General features: G+C 44.7%; 1 protein-coding gene across 2 annotated transcripts in view; it reads left to right on the forward strand.

Annotated features, from left to right (window-relative positions):
* Positions 1-17,237: 17,237 nt before the first annotated feature.
* The window catches only part of AKT1 (AKT serine/threonine kinase 1), a 74,299-nt gene continuing 69,960 nt past the window's right edge, over positions 17,238-21,576 (forward strand). Inside the window, exon 1 of one of the 2 annotated variants that reach the window (XM_027901635.1) lies at positions 17,238-17,279. The gene's annotated coding sequence lies outside the window, so the exon portion shown is untranslated. Of the gene's footprint in view, positions 17,280-19,934; positions 20,259-21,576 lie in introns of those variants that run through there. The other variant, XM_027901636.1, reaches the window with a different exon arrangement.

Genomic DNA, 21,576 nt, shown 5'->3' on the forward strand with positions numbered 1-21,576 from the left:
GTATAAAAGTGAAGAGTTTCATCTTTAGTAAGGCTTTGTCAATTCAAAACTTAGATTAAAGGGGTTTCTGTGCCAGAGCTCTCTGACCATCTTTACCTCTTCTCTGTACAAAACACAAGTTTGTGGTTTCACAATCACATTTTCCTATTTTTAAAACCTGTTTTCTCTTCTGTCGTGCTCTGTGAGAAAGACATTGAAACTGCAAGAGAAACTGTCTCGACAGAGGAAACCGAAATGGCTTCGTGCATGACATGCGAACAACAGCACAAAGTAAACACCGACAAAAATAGAAAGCAGTGTTTTATTTTCTCTCTGATCTTTCATTTTTAGGGGATATTTGTGATTACAGAGAACTTCCAACATTTCAGGCAAATGGGAAGTTTTTGAACAACTGATGTAATACAGAGTTTAGGTATTAGCATGCGATGAAACAATATCTTATTCTTACTGACAGCAGGATACAACAGGAAACAAAGATTGTTTGTTTTTAGGACTCTTCCTGAAACTATCAAGAATGATGGATAAATGGCTTTAAATGGACCACAGATCTCTGCAACACACTCAATAACTAAATGCTCTGTATCTTTGATTCTTTAACAGTTAAACGTTCAAGGAAATGAAACGCGATTTCCCCCCCTCTCCTATGTTTGCATTTGAGTTGAGGAAGAGTTTTCTACCAGGCAATTCAAGCTGTGGAAAAGTACCATGAGTACCTCACTGCTATTTACAATCCCCAAAATCTCGCTTCCGATATCAGAGATGAGAAAACTTGGATCCGTATTGAGAAAATTACTTGTTCTTATGCTAATCTCGATCAAACTGTTGACACTGACATTAAGCAAACACACTGGGGTGTAATTACATTTCACACTGATCTATGAAATATTCATGTAATAATAATGAATACATACATGCAATCATACAATATCATCATCATAAACTGTGGTCAAATACATATGATATTTGCAATGCTTATACCTTGTTCATATAAATAAATATTCATTAGAACTGAAACTAATTGCTGCATGGTTGATGACAGCTGAGAATATTAAGCACTGCCGCTGAATTATGCCTTCAAAGGCAATGAAATGACATTCATTTTCAAGTTGGGTCAGTTTATTTGTCCAGCTATGATAATATTTTTTTCCAGTGGAAAGAACAATGTTTATACTAATTGTCATGAGAATGTCTAAGCATTTTCTGTGACTAGTAATCAAATTAGGGAGCTGCGAGTGTCTGTAAGTACACCAATGTTAGTCTATTTTCATATTTAAAATTGGCCTTTCCCACAGCTCGTTCAAGTTTATGTTCTAGCCACATGTCCCACAGATAAATAAACAGATGCTCTATATAAAGAGTTAGATCATATTCTGAATGAGTGAGGAACATATGTCATCATTAAGGGAAGCTTCGGTGCCAATGCTGGCATTAAGGTAGAGGAAAGAAAACAAGGAAGAGCTTGAAATAGAGCAACATAATCCCAAGGAAGTTGTCAAAACCAGAAGAGAGGTTATTTGTGCTAGAGTTGGCAAGAAAATGTTGTTCTGCACTTTTTACTGAAAAACAAAAGAATAGCTAGAGGAAATTTTGATTTTTAATTAAAAAACATCCTCTGTTGTTGGTAGTTCTGGGCTGAAACCAAAAAGTAGGCTTTTTTACCTCAACATGCCAAATCCCTGTGTTTTGTTTGAACTGAACTTTTTGCAAGATGTTTAAAGTGCCCGATTTCCCAATGAAAACAACAAAACAAATAAAACTGAAATTTCCCAGTAATACTTCTCTCTGTTGGAAATCTAATTTTTTTTTTCTTTCATGTAAAAAATTTCAAGGAAATTTTTCTTTACGTGCCACTGATGAAAAGAGGATATCCAGATATAGCTGATGATAGATCTTTACTGTCTGAATGCAACCAGATGACATTGCTTTATTGTTACTGTTGTGTTGTGTGCTTCATAAATAGAGACTGGAAAGACAGTTCATGCCCAAGAGATCATTGTAATCTAAATATAAGTCTAGAGACTTTATTTATAAAATGTACAGAATCAGGGGTTTTTAATTGCATGCAGAGATATTGTTCAGAGCAAAGTACTGTGCACACATAAAAAGAATTTTAGTTCTGAGGTTTTGGGAAAATCGTAAGGGAAAACTCATGCTATAAGTAAAAACAAAAAAGAAAAAGAGAAAAAGTTATCTGCAAACACCTCAAGAATTTATGTGCAATTTGATCATAGCAAATAAGAAGAAGACTGACATAAAGAACCTGGAAAAGACCAAAGAGCTCCCTGAAGAACCAAAAGAGGATGGGCAGAGATCACTGATGCAATTAGAGGCTTTATGTAGGATATTGTTGCAGGTGATGGTTGATTTCCTAAATAACATCCTTCCTAAGATACATTCAAAGATGCAGTGAATAATAATGCACAAAGTGAATTAAAAAGGACAGAGCTGCTGTTAACCCTAAATTCCCTAAAAAAGGGTTTATTTTTTGGAAGGAATCCACAAGAACTGGGGCATCCAAGGGTGGGAAGGGAGAGACTGTCTTGAGGAAACAGAAAGACCTGTTTCACTGCTATTGGTGCAACACGGGGGGAAACAGGATCAGGAAACCGGGGGCCAGGCTGGGAAGCCTCTGGCCAGTGGCACACAGGGAGGAGGGATGTTCTGCATCTGCACATCGTGCACCACCTCCGGAGGAGGTTGCTGGATTTAGCAGCCACTTTTGGCTGCCAGTTGCATCGGTCAGTGGCAGCGTATAAAGATTTGGCAGTACACGGCCGGAACTGTGTGAGACTTGGCTGCCTGCACCATCGTTTTATGCACTTAATTTGAGAAATGAGTACACGACAGAAATTTCTCATGGCCTGACGAGACAGAAAACATCCAGTGCTTTGCAAGCTGAAAACCTCCTATAAAGCCCCAGATCCAGGAAACACCCACCTGGCACTCTGGATTTGGAAAAGAAACTTTACTGGGAAAGTTGTTGAAAGGATTTTTGGAGCAGGATCATTCACGCCACCAAGATTTATGCTATTTCTTGTCCATAGTGGTGCAACTGCCCTTCTCTCCAGGCCTTCAGCATTGCCACTAAATGAGTCTGCACCAACCAGCCCCTGCCAATGGGTCCTGAACCGAACAGGGAGTGAGGGAAAGGTGCAGCCTAGACCAGGGTGGCTACTCTATTAGTCTTCTCCCAGTTGTTGTGGCCATCACCACCTGCTCCAGGTCTCTTGGGTGGGCTGATCTTCTGAGAGTGACTGGAGGAAGAACAGAGCCATAGTTTGCCAAACACAGTCAGCAGGCACTGGCAGACAGTTTGCAGTCAGGTGTGTTCTTACCTTGCTCCAGCTATTTCATTTATGTGACAGTTTGGGGGAAACATCTGGCACAACATCTGACTGACGTGTCTCCAGCTACAGAAAGCTGAGAAAAATCAAAACAGCCACCAGGGATAACAAAATGCCTTTTTGTGCATCTTAAGCCTCATTCTCTTTTCTCAGCCACCAGACATGAGCCAGGGGTGATTCAGCCGAGGTCAGTGAAGGACAAGCTAAAGATAGTGTGAGCTTTGGTTAAAATGTTCCTGCCTAATGGGACAATCCCTTAACCAGGCCATCCCAATTCCCTACTTGCACCATCACTGAGTTTTGGTAAGACCTGGGATAGGAATTTTTCTTTCTCTCACCTCAGTTTCTCTCCCTAAATGAGGGAAGCAAGAGGCTGTTTTGGTCACACGTGTTGAAATCTGCCAGTGCAGTCTAGAAGAGTTAAATGTAACTACAGCCATTCTGGCTTCACTGATGATTGTATGTAACTTTTGGTGAATGTCTAACAACCAAAGGCAAAAGAGGATCAGGAGCTGGAAGGCGAAACGCTTTCAGTTCAGCCTGACCATGTAAAGCATGTTTTCAGGGCAAATGGTGAACACTGCAACAGCTTCCCAGTGACCACAGTGGATTCTCCATGCAGAATATCTACAGGAAGCCTGGCTTTTTTTCCTGACAATAAAGATGGAGGTTCTAGAGGATCAGAAATGTGTTTTAGCACTTAGTTTTCCTTCATGCAACAGCTGATGTCCTTACTGCTATAAATTAAAGGTAATATTTCCTACTATGTGAGGGAAGCCCAGGTCTATGCGGGGCTCAGACGCACGATCCGGTTACTGTGAGCGAACAAGCTACCTCATGTCAGCCGAGATGTGGTAACTTTGTGGGTACTTGCTCCTACAAGCAGTAACAATGGCTCCCTACAGCAACTGAGTGCTCTCTCAGCTTTGCTTTCCCCACCACAAGAAGTGCCATTCAGCTGCCTTTACAGGAGGTGAAGTGTGCGCACGGTGAGAGCAGTCGCCCCGTTCAGTTGGGCTGGCAAGCACCGGCTTGTCAGGTGGCAGTAACTTGATCAAATCCCTGAGCACTAACACTGAAATTCTGCTGAGAAGACCTCTTCAGAGATGTGATCATTCTCAAGACATTGTAAAAGTGGATGTGGCCGTGCAGTGGCAGAGTTCAAACAGGGAGCCCACAATCTTTTCCCCAGCTCTACGTGAAGTTCTCCAGCTTTGTAACCAGTCACTGTTGTTGCTATCCAAAGCAACTGCTTAAAATACTTTCTGCTGTTGGAATGCACCAGAACAGCCCTCCTCCCACATCTAGCCCTCATATGGAACGATCTAAATGCAAAAGAAATGACTAAAAGAGTGTTTTTGGAAGTAATTAGGTCAATTAGAATGTAACAAGGAGAGTGGTCTAGACATAGAGAGCATTTAAATTAGCAACAAACTGTTCCATTTGGGTTCTTCAGTTCAATCAGCTATTTAATCATCAATTCATCTATGTGAATTCCTAGCAAATTGGGGAATTTGCTAATTTAACGTACCCTGAAGGTGGTGACTAAATTATGTATCAATGTCACTGATGCCTGCTCTGTCTAAAGCGTAAGAGAAATGCAGCCAGGCTCTTCAGAGAGCGGCTCTGGTGTCACACACTCTCCAGGGATCACAGGAAATGATGTGTTTTAGAAAGGTCTGTAAGGTTAAAAAAGACACTTTTGTTCTGCATTAGCCAACCTGAATTTCATTTAAAGTTTCCTCACCCAAACCTGAAGCTCAAACACAAAGCTGCTGATAGAAGAGAGGGAACTGAAATAAATTTCTTTCTCAGCATGTCCTGTACTCCAAAGTGGCAGGTGGCCATTTTTTGAAGCCAAAGGTAATAAACAATAATCACTTTTATAAGTGATACAGTACAAGCAGATCTAAAATTGGGGGATGATATAGGAAACCATAGCATCCTCTTACATGATACGCTAAGAAACTAATCCTGTGGCTCGTACAGCACTTCTTCCAGGCCATATAAAATGCCATCAGTCTCGCCTAGTGGGGCTAACCCTTACCTGGGTGAACCTGTCCCCTGTGGAAAGCCTGCACAAGAGTTATCCATCACTCAGGTCGCTCCTTTAATTTTAAGTGACACATTAAAAAAAAAAAAAAAATTGTTCTGACTTTATAATTGATGCCCTGCCAGAAACCAAAGTCTCCTTCCTCTTGGGCTCAGGTGTGATCCTCTCACATCCTTCTTCAGGACTGACACAGTCCTGAGAGAGATTATAATCAAGCTCTGAAGAAAACAAGAGTACAGTGTGTGTCTGAAAGGGATCTTTGCAGAAAACATGGGTGGGGAGGGAGGGAATGGAAGATGAGGAAGTTGGGTGGAGAGGAAAACAAAACTCGAGTTTTTGACAAGTCTAATTTTGTGCTGCACAACCTGCATGTTTTACCCTCTTTATCATTCACTTTCATTTAGACTCAGCAATTTGAGGAAGCCCCTGCTGTGTAGTCAATACCAGACTGTGGATTCAATCTCAGGTCCTGCAAAGAGCAAAAATAGATGCTATTATTTGTCACACAGTAGCTCTGTTTAAACCTCCCGTAGAAAAGGGCACACTCCTGTCTGGTGAGAGCAGGCTGACAGTCCCAGAGATCCCTTCAGGTGCGGTGGACGGAGTGGTACCTCCACAGGTAAGAGGCAGCATCATTCCAGCATGAGGTGCTCTTTGTCAGCACACCATCATCTGCAGGGGTTCCTGAGAGGTTACGTGGTGACTGGAGAACAGGCCAAACGTCAAAGAGTTCAGATGCTTCTTGAGTGGTATTCAAATGCCTAGAGATATAGGGATGGGTGCAGCCTTGGCAAGATCTTAAAAGCAAGATAAGGAGGAACAAATAATTAGGCATCTGACTGGAGCTGAAAATTCACATCTCTCCTCAGGATTGGTGAACAGCTCTGGCTAAAATAAGATGCAATTTGAATCTTTGCCAGTTGCCTGTATTAAACTGAACCCTTCTTCTTTTTTCCTTTTTTTTTTTTTTCCCCTTAAGATCAGAGATTGCTTTGTTCAATGTTGGAGCACGTCAGAAATTCTTCTGTGATCCTTGGAAGTTTAAGTAGGGGGAGAGGAGAAGAAGGAGTTCCTATATTGCTGCATTTGGCACCGGGTGCACCCGAGTGAATGCTGCCTCCAGGTCTGGGTCTGTGATTCAACAGGGATTTTGATAAAGTAAAGAAGCTGCATAGATGCAGGTACCCACCTTGCTACCTCTCCAGACCTGTTTTTAGGATATTTGTTCTTGGTTAAATATGAAATCCAAAGAGAGGGACCCTCTGTTCATGACAGGACTGGCTGTTTTCAGAGGATTCTGCCCTTCAGGCCAGGGCCTTGCACAGAGATCAGCTTCCTTCCATAGCCACTTGCTGGCTTTAAAATGACTTGCACCCTTCCCAGATGGGCCTGATAATGGATCTGGCTGACCTCAGGCCCTCAGGATTCTAAAAGGTTGCAGGCACCATGACTGCAGCCCAAAGCAGAGCCAGGAGAGGAGTTACATGAAAAATTCTCTTTGACTTCAGCACAAAGTGAGATTATTTGGGTAATAAATGAATACAGCAAGTATAGGCTAATGTGGCTAGATCTGAAATGAAAATAAAGACAATTTTAACATTCCTTTACAGGGCATGATTGAAGAATTTGGTCACATGTCAGGAAAGAAGGTCACTAAAGAGAGCTCTTTTAACAGAAGCTCATTCGTATTTTAAACTAGTCACATGCCTTTTCATTTGTATCTTCTCTGATGTGAATCCCCACTTCCTTCATCTTTATTTACATTGATCTGTTTTCATAATTTGCTTTGAATTGCAAGCAGACTTTTCTCTATTAGCCAATTTCAAAAAGGGCAGCAGAGGCATCCCCACTCAACTCCCGTTTGCCCTGTGGAGGAATCATTTCTCCTAATGAAAGAGCATCATGGCAATCACATTGACATGATGCACTTTATGCTGACTGGTCAAGACCAGCTGTAGAAACAAACTGTAGCATACAAGTGTTTCTGCTCTTCCATTTATTTCTACAGTCAGGCACACACCAAATGCATTCCACATCATGTCGTGGACCAGAAAAAGAGATTTGCATCTAAAAGGGTGGGACCCACAGCTAACATTATCAGAAGTGTTCCACAGTGATGCCACTGTGGAAGAACACAGATTTCGATCGGAGAAACATATATCATGCTCAGAAGGACAGCAGTGTTTGTAAAAGCATGCAGTACATAACGAGGAGAATTTCATCACGCAGAGCGAGGAGATGTGTCAGCGGCTACAAAGCAATGATTTAATTCATACCTGAGAATAATTTGATCTTCAGTTTTCCTCCACGTTACTTACTACACCCAAACAGCTTGTACAAGCTATCAACAGGCAGAAATTGTCAAGGAATTATGGCTTTTTAAGATCTGACTTTCTCAGCAGTTGCCAATGCAAGAGCAGAATGCTGATTAGCCCTAAGATGACATACGCATAAAAAAAAGGACCCCAGGAATATAATAATTCAAGGCTACTTAAAATGAGATGTGTTTTTGTAAACATTACACAAATAGTGATTTGGGGAGTCTGAGCCCCGAGCTGAAAGCCAGGCTGGATGCATTTCCAGGGAATGTGCAGTTAGTACCTCGACTGTGATAGGATTACAATGAGCATTTTTGACTATTGCTAACTATGAATTTGAGCTGTGTGGGTCAACGTGGTGACTCAGCAATCAAAGTTACTTCATCCTGCTGCAGAGGACTGCAGTTTGGTTTCCAGCACCACGTTTAGGATTTCCAGGGGGAACAGGAGATGAGTCAGGGAATTAGAGCAACCTTGCATTACTTAACTAGTGCTTGTGGCTTGATCAATGGCACTGGGAAGGCTCTGCCGTAGGGAACCCCTGCAACAGTGTCGCAGTGTGCTCGCTGCTACAGAGCACTGTGGAGACTGCCAGTGCTCTCAGATGTGGGGGGGAAATAGAGAGAGAAGAAAAAAAATATACATGCAGTCAGCAAATAATGTGAAAATTTACTGTAGCATCACATGGCAGATATTATTTACCTTACTGAGCATCAACTGATGCACACTGTATCCCATCTGTGATGCAGGTGGACACAAAACTTTATATCCCACGGCTAAAAAATACTGCTGTTTTCTAGGTACAGCCAATCCCTGCTAAACTGGAACGCACACAAACCCCACAACGTTCCTTAGAGCCGGGAGTGTGTCCTCGCCGGTCAGCTGCAACATCGGGCAGGTAATTAACAAATGCCTGGATAAAACGAGCGCAGTCTTGTTTATCAATCAACATCCTATTAATTAGCTCACGTGTCAATTTTAATTGAAGTGATTTGTATTAATAATGGTTGTCTGTGCAAGTTGTGTGGCATACCTGCAGGGATCTGCGCTTGCTCCTGGGCTTAACTTTTGGCTAATATTCTGTCCTAGGAAATATCTTCACAATTTTAGAACACTGATTTTTTGAGAGCTAAATAGCTGTGTAACTGATGGCTATTTAATTATAGAACCTCTGCACAGGAAACCATCTCTTGATAACTACATCCAAAATGAAAACAGAATAACAGTGTTATGTAAGAAACTGTCTGTCTGAATCTATGTAATAAAAAAGCTCCAATGACACACATAAGGGGGTAACATTATTTGCAAATTATAATAATAGCTTTCCACATCTGTTCCCATGAAGAGGGAAAACTGTGTGGCTGCTGGTATTTTATTCAAGGTTTGACTCGATCTGTATTGCTTTACATTTTGCAAAAAAACCCACAAAAACTCTATTACTCTCATCATTTTACCTTTTCTTATCTTGTTAAAGGCAGTGCTGTAGCTCAGGTTACTCAGAGGTTGTCATCATCCCAGGATCAGGTTGAGCCTCTTCTGGAAGTGAATTATCCCAGGTGTGCTTTCAATTTAAAAATGACTCTACGAGGACAAATATTAGGACAATCACAGCTGCTTCTGTGCTACTGAACATGATTGTTATTTTATCATTTACAGGCTTGCCAGAGCTCCCTGGTGCTGCGCGGTGTCCTCGCGCTTCACGAGAGGCAACATCTGCCCCAAGGAACTTATAATCAAAAACTGCAGAATGGGCTGGGAGAAGGGAATTAATCAATGATTGACTTTCTCTGCATTAAATACAGGAGTGTCTGAGGTATGGAGATTCAATGACTTGGCTAGGTTATGTGGAGAGTCTATAAAAGAATTGGGAATTGAAAGTAGCCCTCTTCCATCTAAATCCAGACATGTTGAGTCATCAGTCAATAACAAGACTGATTTCCATGGCAGTAGTGTTTGGAGGCTTTAATCAGGTTTCATGTCCTATTATGCTGGGTACTGTGTAAATATAGAATAACAGATACTCTCTGCAGGCATGTCCTTAAACAGATCCCTGCTGATTTCAGTGGAACTCTACACGTCCAGAAGGATACCCTGGGGTAGATCTGATTTTCTAAATAGGGATGAGACCCAGCAGGTGGGAGTAAAACCTGCAGTATTTATGGGGAACAGATTAGAGTTAACAGGATCGCAGGGGTGCCTGTGTAAGGTGCACAGTGTAGCAACTTCATTGATCCCTTGTATTATTTTGGAAAAGGCTAAATGAATATCGGAAAATCATAAACTATTTCAGCGGTAGTCTGGTACTTATACGCTTTGAAGTATCTCAGTACTGGTGTTTTACTGAAATGCAAGGTTTTCCTGCCCAAGCATAAATCAAAAACACTTAAAACAACTGCAGCAAAGCCCTTTTCCATTTTTTTTTAACGTGGTCTTTAGCAAAGAGTAACCTCTTTGCCCACTTAAAAAGTGGCACTGTGAAAGGTAAACGGGCAATAAAGATGCTATAATGGGAGAACCGTGAGCGTGTTTGGAGGACATCTGCTGCGATGTTATCGGCGGCAAAGAAGCCCTGCCCATTCGGTGACATCATTCTCTCCGACTGCCAGCCTGTCCTGGCAGGCTCAGGGGCTGCAGCGGGAACGCTGTGTGAGAGCCAGGCTGGATGCGGCAGAGGAACACAGTGGGCTTGATTCCCTCTGGGCTGGCAACCAGTAACTGGCTGGGGAGCAGCCGCTTCTCCACCCGAATACAGATGAAAAGGCTGAGGGCAGTGAAGGCCGCAAGGCCGGTCAACTGGTTGATTTCTTTCACAGTTGCCTTTGTTATTTGTAAATTTAGTGTGTGTTTTAGACGAGCACCAAGAAACTCCTGGAGAGACTGTGCTCGACATGGACATGCCGAGAGGTAGGTCCTGTCCCACACAGAGCCAAAAGGATGGTTGTGTCCTGGTTTATACAGGCTCTTGGTGGGCCCAGCTTAATGCATGAGCCATTCTGGTCAAGGCTGGGATGGGAAGTTCAGCAGACAGGCAATGTTTGATGACTCGAGGTCCAAGAAAACTGATGTTATGTGCAAAGTACAGTGAGGGATGGGGTGGGCAACCAAGAAGGTACTTGTTATGTTAGGACACATGCAGAGTTTTTGAGCCTGAATTTTGCAGCAGATGTGTCTCTGATTCTTATTACTAATATCTTCTTAAACATCTCGCAAATATCTTCTTATCTTCTGGATACCATCAGCTCATGTGGCAGCAATGTTTCCAATGCCTGAGCCTATATTAGCATGCTTGAATCAGGACTGTGCTGTTGAGGCAAATCTCCAGATTGTACTGATTTACTGTGGTTTGGTTTGTATCACAGATCATTCTGGGAGTGCATGAACTGAGCTCTCTTCCAGTGAACTTAAAACAGTGAGATCCTTCAGAGCAGTTTTCACTTTGACCACCACTGGGCATATAGTCCATGGGACCCCATTACAGTTAGCCTGAAACACCCCCACTTCACTGAAACACCTCTGATGTGGAAATGGGGTTCTCAACATCTGCTGGATCTCTCCAGAAAACCACTCCTCCAACGCCACTATTGCTCACTGCTGAGGGGAGAGGAAGAGGGTTTAGGCTTGGAGAGGAGCCCAGCCCCTCAGAGCAGGATGGACATAACTCACTCTGGCCACAGAGCGCAGCAGCCTCCAGCCTATCTGCAGGCACAGCTAACAAAACAAGTGTAGATGTAGCCAAAGGCTAGGAAAAGCACTCAAATGTTTTGTGACGAGAAGTCAGGCAGAGAAGGAGAACTCAGTAATTTCACTGAAGGCAAGTGGTAGCATAAGCTTAAACCTGATTAGACATCAAAGAACTACAGCAGAGAGATGCTCAAATGACAGAAAAAAAAGGATGTATATTTAAAAATATATAAATAAATATTTATATAATGTATAAATTAATACTGGGGCTCTCCTTTCATAGGACTGCTTCTTGTATTGTAAATAAAGCACAGTCTGAATACAAAGAAAGACATCAGTGTAAGTACAATTTTGTGTCTGCAGTAGCCAGGGCGTCAGACCAGAATGATGCTGGAATGGTCACTTCTGCCCTTCAAAGTTTCCAAACTATATAATTTCGAGCAGGTGATTCAAAGCGTAGCAGATTGTTGTGTGCACGCAGATGCCATGAGAAACACACTGAAGAAATTAAAAGCAAACCCTTCTCTTCTAGTGTTACTACACAAATAATAAAAACACTTGCCAGTCCACTGGATAAATGTCCAACATTTATATGTACACACATTTTAAAAGATGTGGGAAGCCTCTGTCATCATAAAGCTTAAAAAGGTAAAAGTTTGATTTACAACTCTTGATCTCTGCGAAGCTGCAAATGCCATGAAGAAAACTTGAGCTGCTCTGTGCTGGCTGCCACCCGGAGCTCAATGCAGCCAGAACCAGTGCTCCAAGAACCCGTTGCTGTGCCCGTGCCCTCATCCATCAGTACAGCTGCTGCTCCTTCCACAGACGTCTGCATGTGGGGATCTGCAGGGGTAATCAACCCCAGAAACTGAACCCAAGTTATTATGCCCCACACCATGCTTAACTGTGTAATTTTAGGTAAAGAACATAGTTAGCATTATATGCGGGAGGGTTGGGAATGCAACAGGAACCTGAAAGTTTTTATTTTTCTTTTAATATGTATCTATAATGTCAGTATTTCAGTGTCAAAGGATTTGCCTATCTGACTGTAGTTAAGATCATGATGTTCCCTCACACAGATCATTGGAATTTCAGCATTTTCAGGTATCTTCCCAGACCAAAGAACTCATGATGTGCTACTTGATAAGGAGGGGGAGAAAGCAGCAGTTTGCAGCAGACTTTAGTCCCTTCAGGTGAAGGCCCGAGTTTTCTGGTATGTGTCTACAGCACCTAATGGTGCCTGGTCCAGGCTGGGACTTGTGGTTATTACTGTAACAACAAAAGCAACTGCAGTGGTGTATGGCACAGAACTGATATATTTACTATTTTTGTTCATTTTATATCTAACTAGCCCATTTTCTATGCAAACCAATTCGGTTCCTGTTTATATACCAAACTGCCCACAGCATGTTTGCTGCCCCTTTTCATGGCTGTCATTATTCCTGGTGAATACGACTCTTCTGCTCTCACTTTGGGGCTTGTCAACAGCACTGACACCCGGCCATCCCAGGGCTCTCCAGCTTTGCCACCCTGGTGACCAGGAACAGAAGCTGGAAACCAAAGCTCCTGTCTGACTTCTCCCAGGGATTTTAGCAAGCCATCAGGAAGAGCAGCAAACAGGCCCCATTCAGTTCTGCTCTTCACATTACCAGTTTAGCTGACACTTAGCCTTGTAGGAAATTCATCAGAGAAGTACAAGCAAACTCATACATCTATTTATTCTCAAGAGGAATTTCTAAAAAGCAAACTCACAATGTTTCAGCATGACTATATTAATTACTTTTTCCAGAAAGCCTGTTATTGTTTTGCTATTGAGAAATACACCTTCAAACATTGTATTTGCTCAGTTTCAGTAGCACAACAGTGTTTATTATATTTGATGCTGTGAAAAGCACTTCTAATTTGTATTTTTATTGAGCTAGATTTTTGTTTGAGAACAAATCTGAGTTGTTTGTCTAAAAGCTGTTAGTGCCTAGACTAGCTCAGCAATTCTAATAGGATGTCATATAGTTTTTTCCTTTGAGTACCTCTGAGTACAGCCCACCTGTTAAAAAGGGAGAAACGAATTCACTGTTGGCCCACAAAGGTGCTGTCATTTGAAATCATGGAACAGAGCCTGTTCTACTGGGGGTTAACTCAGAAATTCCATTTCACCTTACCATGCTAGTCTTTCTTCTTATGCCTGACTAGATAAAAATGAATTGTATCCAAAGCTTCATAGTTTAAACACTTTAAAATAACTTTTAAAAGTGACACTGAACTATATGTTACCTATATATGCGCTCAAATAGGATGGGAACAGGACTGCCTGCTCTTCTGGTGTGGTATCAATATACTGCCTGGCAATCAACTTTTCTTTGTCACTAACTCCTACATTCAGTATTTCCAGGTAATGTAACACCAAGGCACAGTTGATGCACCTTATCCTGAAGCACTTAATAAACTAGAGTTAACAGATGTGAAATCTGAGGAAGCGTTCAGGGAAATCCAGGGACTTCCCTGAAAATTAGGGTTTATAGACTATAATCCCACTGATGATAACTGAGTGATAAAACCCACATTGTTTGTATTTATAAAAATTCTTGAGTGATTTCATTGTTCTCAAAGAAAAAAAAAAAGCTGCTTTTGTTCATTGTTGATACAAAGTCACTCTTGTTGTTGCAGACCAGGCACTTCCTACTCTACCTGGGTATTTTTATCCACAGTACTTTGCTGTGTTTGAGAGATAAGCCCTTACTCCAGACTCTGAATCACACTTCCCCCTCAGATTTGGGGAATGTCAGATCCAGATCAGGATTCAAACTTTCTAGTTTGGGCCTGTCTTTCATCATGGCAAATCAACAGTCGGCAAATCTAAACAATAAGTTCGTGTTGAAATTTGGATTTTTTTTTTTTTAATTGTACTTCCTTTCTAGCAAACAACAGAGGTTTATTTTCTTCTCTTCAGGACAGAAAACTGTTTACTCTGTGATCTTATTTTTTAAACCCCTGCTTCATTTGCAGGGGGAAGTCCTAATGACCTTGCTCACCACACAGCCTGGGAGCTTATCAATCAGGACAGGGTTTGGCAGGAAGGCAAGAAAACTCTCCTGCAATCAGATCTATTACTGGAGATCCCCCTGCCTGGACAGAAATGTCTTACAGCCAGTGAACTCCTGTACTTACGTGTGCTCTTTACTTCTAGGTATAACTGAGGCCTGAAGACTCAAAATTAGTTCATAAATTAATTTTCTTCCTGTTTTTGTTAAGTAAGATACTTAACAAAATGTCTCTGAGCTGCCTGCAAGCTTTGCACACTGATGATTTATTTAATTTTAAATATATCTTCAGTGACTACCTACATTTTAATATACACTAAGTATTTTGTACATAGTGCGTGGCAGGTCAAAATGTGATCACAAACTCAGATTCTTCCTTTCCACTACCTTTCCATCTTAGAGAATTCCCGCAGCCATTCCATTCTGCCCTGGCACCAACAGAAATCTTTCCACTGACTGCAGCAGATGAACATCTGACCCTAAACTAGGTAACTGGGCCAGTGCCACAGGGTCTGCTTACTCTGCTAAGTTCCCTGAATGGTACATTTTAAAAACTGCACCAAAATATGCCCCAGTAAACCTAAAGGAGACACACAGAAAATCCCACACTGGTATAGCTGCTCTGCCAGGAGGAACTGGTCTGTTCCCTGGTGGGAAAGGAGGCCTTGCTCTTTCTCCCTCCCCCATGAAGAAGAGTAAAGCCTTTTCTCCTCCGTCTCTTTGTTGGCTCCTCTAGCACACCGGTGTACCCAAAATCTAGCGATACATTTGATGCTCAGAAACTCCGATGACAGATATGATTAGTCAGAGCTAGTCGATCAAAATGGAAGAAGAAAGTGAATTTCACTAAATGCTTACAATCATTCAAATGATGTGGTAGAAAAGCCTCTTATTATATCCAGTGGGTTTGATACCAGTGTAAAGACAGAGTCGTATTCCTCATCTTTACTGCTGTAAATGCATGTTACGCAGTTTTATGTTGCCAGCAGCGCAAAGCTGTGGGAAGATGTGCTGCTTCCTAAACTCCAGCCAGCTTTCAATGTCAGAAATGCGATCACTGGTGATTGTACGTTTCTGAGGAAATCCAATCAGTTCTTACAGCCCAGTTAACGTTTATGGCACTGTCAATTACAGAATAAACAAAATCCCTCAATGACTAAAGAGAACAAATTCTGATAGGGGGAGGATGGAGAAATGTAAATCTGTCATAGGTGTTTCTACAACATTGTTTTTCAGAGCAGAATGGCTCTCAAAAACATTACCAAGAATATTGTCATGCTGTAAGCAATATTTGAAGTAATTTGTGATGTTTTGAGCCATTCCTGCTCTGAGAGCAGGACGGCCTCAAGTGCAGCATCCAGACTCACTGCCATGGCCCCTCCATGGGCAATTCCTTAATCCCTTGCAGACCATCCACTGTGGAAAAGAAGTATCCTCCAAGGTATTGTGATACCTCATGATTTAATCAGCTGGTATTTTACAGGACCAAGGGAAAGCTCTGAGAACAGAGAAAGCAGACTGGCACCCCGTGTTTTTGGGTAAGCTTGCTGGAAGCACCCCAAGAAATTTAGAGGAGCTTGGCCCTTCCCACAGTTTGAACTGCCAGGGCTGACAGGGCTTCTTGCCTATGGTGGGTTTGGGTGCCCGTTTTTTGGGCTTGCCCTTTTTCCAGAGAAGGGCAGTAAAGGCTGCGAAGGGTCTGGAGCACAAGTGTTATAAAGTGCACCTGAGAGAGCTGAGGGTGTTTATCCTGGAGAAAAGGAGGCTCAGAGGTGACCTTATTGCTCTACAACTCCCTAAAAGGGGGTTGTAGCCAGATGAGGGGTCGGCCCCTTCTCCCGGGCAACCAGCGGATAGGACAGGAGGGCCTGGTGTTAAGTTGTGCCAGGGAGGTTTTGGTTGGACATTAGGAAGAATTTCTTCACAAAATGGGGGATTAGATATCGGAACGGGCTGTCCAGGGAGGTGGTGGAGTCACCGTCCCTGGAGGTGTTTAAAGAAAGCCTGGACGTGGCACTTGGTGCCAGGTCTGGTTGACACGGTGGTGTTTGGTCAAAGGTTGGACTCGCTGATCTCAGAGGTCTTTTCCAGCCTAATTGATTCTGTGACTCCATGAAACTGTCCACGCTCCAGGCACCCGGCCCCTAGGCCGAGTCAGGAGACGCCACATCCCTCGCGGGGCTCAGCCGCCCCCAGCGCCGCGTCCCAGGGCCGGGGGAAAGGGGAACCCGGCCCGGGGCCAGGAAACACCGCCCCCGGGGCCTGGGGCCGGGCCGGCGGGTGGGCGGAGGGGGCCGGGCCGGCGGGCGCTGCCCCGCCGCGCTGAGGGAGCTCGGAGGGCGGCGAGGCCCCGGACCCCGAGCGGAGAGCGGCGCGGAGCGGAGCGGCCCCTCGGCACGGGCGGGAAGCGGCTCCGCGGAGGATGTGAGCGAGCGCCGCGGACACGCGTGCGGGACAAGCCCGGCCCGGGCGGCGGGAGCGCGGCCGGGGGCGCGGGGGGAGGCGGCGGCGGAGCGAGGCGAGGGGCGGCCTCGCAGGGCGGAGCGGCGGCGAAGGCGAGCCGGCAGCCGGAGCGGGCGTGCGAGCAAACCCCACGGGCCGAGCGCCTGCGAGAGGGGGAGGAGGAGCCGCCCTGCCGCCCGGGGATGGTGAGGAGGAGGCGGCGGCTGCCGGGAGCCCAGTGAGGCCTTCGCTCGGCGCCCGCTGCAGAGCCCTCCCGCTTCGCCGGCCGCCCCCTTCCCCCGCTCGGCTCGCTAGCTCGCTCCCCCCTTCCCTCCCCTTCCCCTGCTTCCCTCCCCGGCTCCCTTCCCCTGCTGCCGCCGCCTCCTCCTGGGGCTCCAGCCATGTAAGTGACCCGCTCCCCGGCAGGGAAGGGCTGGGGGAAGGAAGCGCCGGGGCCGGGGCCTGCTCGGCGCGGCCGCATTGTGCGGGGCCGGGAGGGACGGGAGAGCACGGGGAGGGGGCGGCCGCCCTCCCTCCGCCTCCCCTGGCCGGGGGCTGCCCCGGCGCCCCCTGGACACGGCCGGGCGGGGTGGGGGGCGCGGGGGGCCGGGCTGCGGGCGGCCCCCGGGCCGGGCGGGCGGTCGCGTCCTGCTGGCGGGCCCGGGGCGGACAGGAAGCTGTTGGCTCCCCCGGGATGCGGCGAGGGAGAGGGCGGCGGAGCGGGGGGCTCCCCTAGGGCCTGCCCCGGCCCCTGCCCGAGCATCCCCCGGGGAAACGGCAGTGGGGGCGGCTGGGGGGGGGTGGTGGTGGTTCGTATTATTTCTGAAACGGCGGCGAGCGAATTAGCCGAGGCCCCCCCCGCCCCCCTCGCCTTTTCCCACCTCCCCCGCCCCCATTTTCTCCCCTTGTCTTCTGCGGCCGCGTTGTTCAGCCCAGCTCCGCTTTGCGGACCACTGAGTGTTTGTCGACGGGGGTGTGATTCTCTCCGTGGGCATTTGGCGTGTGTAGGTGGCTGTGCAGCGCTTATGGACTTGATTTTTTTTTTTTTTTGTTTGTTGTTTGGGGTTTTGTTTGGTTGGTTGGTTTGGGGTTTTGTTTTCTTTTTTTGTTTTTGCAGAGCTGTCTGCAGATGCCTCCCCCGGCCCTTCCCCCCCCCCCCCCCCCCCCCCCCCCCCCGCCGGTGAAATTCTGCAGTTGCCGAAATGTTCTTAGAGACTTGTCGGACTTTTGCTTCTGTTTCTTTTGTAAAACACATAATCGAGCATATAAACGTGCTGGTGGTTTTTATACATTTTACTGACAGGATGCTGCTGATGCTAATACAGCTTGCACCTTATCGGCAGTGTGCCCCCCCCAACCCAGCATGGGGAAGTATTTAACTATTTTGCTTTGTTTTCGTACCACCTCTAACATATCAGAAGCAAATCCATGATTTGCGTTTGTTTGTTTTATTCATACCACAGGAGGGATGTACATTTCAAAATACAGTTATAAAAGGGAGTTACTAATGCTTAATGCTGAAGAATATTTGTTTGCTGGTAAATAAATTTGACATACTACATGACTAGTAATTACTTTTCTGTAGTAGTTAATTTCACGATGACAGCCACAACATTTGTCTGAGTTAACAGATTTAAAGACACTGTGGAACTACCTTTGATTTTTTTTTTAAGTAGGACAGTTTGTGTTGTGTGTGGTGTTTGTAGAACTGATTTTGGTGTACAGCAGTGGTAAATCAAATTTAAGAATTGATCCAGTGTCCACAAGTCACTTTTAGCTCCAGCATTCACTTACAGTCTTACAAAAATGTCCTGTAAATGATTACATTAACAATTAAATAGGTTCATGACTGACTTTATTTCCTTGGGCGCAGAACAAAACTTATGTTATAAATACTTGAAAATGGAATTTGATTGAATGCACCTCAGGTTGGTACAGAAGTTTTGAGCAGCACAGTTCCTAAATTATATGAGCATAAGCTCTAAGAGGAGTTGTTCTTGTTTGGGAACATAAAGAGGATTTTGTCTAGGCTGCAGGGGGGTATGAAGAAGTTACTTTTCTGCCATCACTCAGTTTTGAAATAGGCAGCTTAGTTTGTCCTGTCAAACTGTAGTTGTGGTTGCAGCTTGGACAGCTGGATGTCGTAACTCTGGCCCCTCACCTGAACAGCATTAACCTCCTGTTTATTGATCAGCAAAGACATGTGAGCGCAAATATTTCAAATTAGGTTTTGTAAATCTAGATTAGGCTAGCAGATTGAAAAAAAAAAAAGTAACTGTAGAGATTTTTGTTTTTCAGTTGGCATTTTCCCTATAGCTTAGTGTCTGAGAAGCCTTTCTGAACCTTGTGATAAGCTGCACTTGCTGCCATGCAATTCCAGCAGATGTGATGTCGTTTGACACACAACATATAGTAGTAAATTCTGGTGACCACACCTAAGTTGTGGCCCACAATGCCTTTTTGTAAGGGAAGCTGAGATGCTGGAGCAACCTGGTCCTTCTAAGCTTCCTTGAAAGCTGTCTGCCCAGATTTGGTAACTGGGTCATGGTGCAAAGCTGCTGCAGGCTCAGAGGGCCTTGAGCACGTTGGAATCACTGCTGCTCCCGTGAAACACCCAGGGCAGGATTTGCGTAACCAGGAGATGTACTTCGCTGGTCAAAGCCTGGTGGGGACATCTCTCTGTACGCTCCACTTGAAACGTTGGCTGGAGCCCAGCTTGGTTGTGTCTGTGCTGTTTAGGTGCAGTTGGCTGTCAGCTGTGAGCTTACACGGGGAGGAGAGCGTAGCTTGCTCATGGCATCCCATGTAATGGGCCCAAACACACCCCCCTCTGCCCCAGTCCGGTTCCTGTGTCTCGTCTGCTCTCATGACAGTGTCATGTGGCCACGGCAGGCAAACGTGGGCCGCTGGATCCTGTTTTGGCTGGTCCTGCTGCTGTGCGTTAGGAGAACATGTAAGGATGTGTAGCACATTTGGACTCGGGGTGTCCTGGGAGTGTCAGGAACGTGCCATGCCGAAGCAATGGGCATCGTTAACTGGTGGTGTGACAGGCAGAGTATTAGCCCAAGAGAATGCTTTGCTGTAACCTGCTTTCTGATCTGGGCTAACCAGAGCAGCCTGGACTCAGTCTGACATGCCAGGACCAAGACTGATGAGTCTGATTCTCTTTCAGTCCCTTGCTTACTCTCCCTCATGAAGATGTGGTGATTACCATAGATGCTCCTGTATCCTGAAAGCTTAAGTTTCAGCTTCAGCATGATGGAAAAATTCCTTTTCTTCCTCCTCTGCTTTAGGGTGTGAGTGGAAACGAATATAAAATTTCATACTGGAAAGAGAACAAGGAGGACAGATTCATCTCTTAATTTTGTAGAGACAAAAGAAGGTGAGCATAACTTACAGAAGAGAATGAGCTCTAATGCGACTCTCCCAAATACGGAAAAGATGGTTCTGCTCCACCTTCTCTTGGGCGGTTGGTTTGACTGACTCCTTAGAGCAGGTTTTGCTGCTGCAGTGCCTAGGGAAGTGAGTTATCTCATTATTTATGAAGAAGTTAATAACCTTTAAGGAATTAATATACACGCAAACCCAACGTCACCATGATACGATGCTGATGTCATGCCGTTTGTGATTTACTGCACTTCAGCTGCTTGAGGAATACTTTGGTGTTAAAAAAAGTATTATAGAAATGCACTTTGAAAAACAAGCAAAGAGAAGGCTGAGAGAAAGGCCAGGTTGTTTAGCTTTTGACAGTATTCAGTCCTGTGCAGACACAAACTGGAGCAGCCAGGTCATACTTACCTCAGATGCCCTCTGTTCACTGGGAACCATTCCTAGATGGCCATAAATGAGGTCTGTAATCGTTCCTTTTTTTTTTTTTTTCCCCCTCTAAGGATTTTATGGAAAAGGAACTTTCTCTGGTTTACGCATCTTCAGTAGTACATTGACCTATAGTTAACTTGCTCCTCTATTCCGAGAAATTCCTCTTGCTTGCTGCCACTGTCTTCAATAACGTCTTTTACTAAAATAGATATATTAGGCACAGCTTGAATGTGTGTTTTAAAATGCACGAGATAGAGCAGGTTTGCTACTGTTGGAGCTGTGTCTATGGACGTCTTATTAGACAGTGAGAAGGGATCCCCAGCTCTTCACAGTAAAAATAGCTCAAGTTTCCCCCTATGAAATAAGTGCTCTTACAGAGCTGACTAAAGGACCAAGATGGAACCCCTGCTGCAGGTTAGTGTCAGGGAATGTTTGATGTTTTCCCACTTGGTTGTGCCATGCTACCTGTGCATGGCTTCTTTACAACACCCCCACCCACTTTACCGCCCCTCTTCCCTGGAAGAGGATGGGCAGGTAAAGACATAGCCCTGAGAGTAGGACTGCAGTTGGCTGATGTTTCTTGGGTATAAACTATGCGGAAAAGGCAGTCCAAACTGCTTGGACACCACAGAGGAGAAAAAGCAGTTCTTCTGAGCTTTGGGTTTCTTTGTTGATCTGCTTTTTTGTCTCTGTTGTCATTCAGATTCAGATTATGAGATGACAGTTTAGCTGATGACAAGCAGGAGGCTGCCAAGTGGTAATCCTGGCATGCGTTAACCCAGGAAAACCTGGAGTAAGTTAGTTGCAGATTGCGGAATTTTACTCCTTTATGCTTTTTTTCTGTTTTTAATAATAGGATTGTCCTTTCTACAGACTACTTT

Source organism: Empidonax traillii, unplaced genomic scaffold, assembly GCF_003031625.1.
Source record: "Empidonax traillii isolate 1590-97213 ecotype Southwest subspecies unplaced genomic scaffold, ASM303162v1 scaffold803:size405832, whole genome shotgun sequence".
Lineage (NCBI taxonomy): Eukaryota > Metazoa > Chordata > Aves > Passeriformes > Tyrannidae > Empidonax > Empidonax traillii.